The following is a 1,144-nucleotide window of genomic DNA, read 5'->3' on the forward strand; positions in this document are numbered from 1 at the left end:
CTTACAGTATTCAAAAACAGTATGTGAAATAGGAATATCACTGGAGGGTATTAACAATATATTAAATACCACAGAAGGAAAGTTCAGGGGATCTGAAGACACAGTAATAGAAAATACCCAAATTCAAACGTAGCTAAAATGTGATGAGAATAAGGGGAAAGAAGAGAAGGGGAAAGGGAGACAGGAGAGAGGGAACAAAGAATCAAGGGTAGAAGGACTAGGGGTGTAATAAGAAAGGAAAGAAAAAGACTAGAACTACAGGACAATATCAAGTCATCAAGCAGTATAATATATATGTAACTGGAATGGTGAGCAGTGGTAGCATTTGAAGAAATAATGACATTTTCAAAATTTGATAAAACTGATACATCTGGCCAGGTACGGTGGCTTATGCCTGTAATCCCAGCACTTTCGGAGGCCAAGACAGGCAGATCACTTGAGGCCAGGAGTTAGAGACCAGCCTGGATAATATGGTGAAACTTCATCTCTACCAAAAATACAAAAAATTAGCTGAGTGTGGTAGCATGTGCCTGTGGTCCCAGCTACCTGGGAGGCTGAGGTAGGAGGACTCCTTGAACTCGGAAGGCAGAGGTTGCAGTGAGCTGCGATTGTCCCACTGCACTCCAGCCTGAGTGACAGAGTGAAACCCTGTCTCAAAAAAAAAAAAAAAAAAAAAAGACACATCTACACATCCAAGTAACTCAATGAGCCCGCCTCCTGAAGGAGTATAAACACAAAGAAAACCACAACGAGGCAGAACAATCAAATTCCCGAAAAGCTGTCAAAAACAGAAAATCTTACAAGAAGCCAGAAGAAAAAAATTTACATAGAAACAAAGTTAAAATATACAGACTTCAGCCAGGCATGATGGCTCACGCCTGTAATCCCAGCACTTTGGGAGCCGAGGTGGGCGGACTGCCTAAGCTCAGGAGTTCGCGAACAGCCTGGGCAACATGGTGAAACCCCGTCTCTACCAAAATACAAAAAATTAGTTGGGCATGGTGGCATGAGCCTGTAGTCCCAGCTACTCGGGAGGCGGAGGCAGGAGAATCGCTTGAACCCAGGAGGCAGTGGTTACAGTGAGCTGAGAGATTGAGCCACAGCACTGCAGCCTGGGCAACAGAGTGAGACTCCATCTCAAAAA

This window comes from Colobus angolensis, unplaced genomic scaffold (genome assembly GCF_000951035.1).
Source record: "Colobus angolensis palliatus isolate OR3802 unplaced genomic scaffold, Cang.pa_1.0 Scaffold124, whole genome shotgun sequence".
NCBI classification, from domain to species: Eukaryota; Metazoa; Chordata; class Mammalia; order Primates; family Cercopithecidae; genus Colobus; species Colobus angolensis.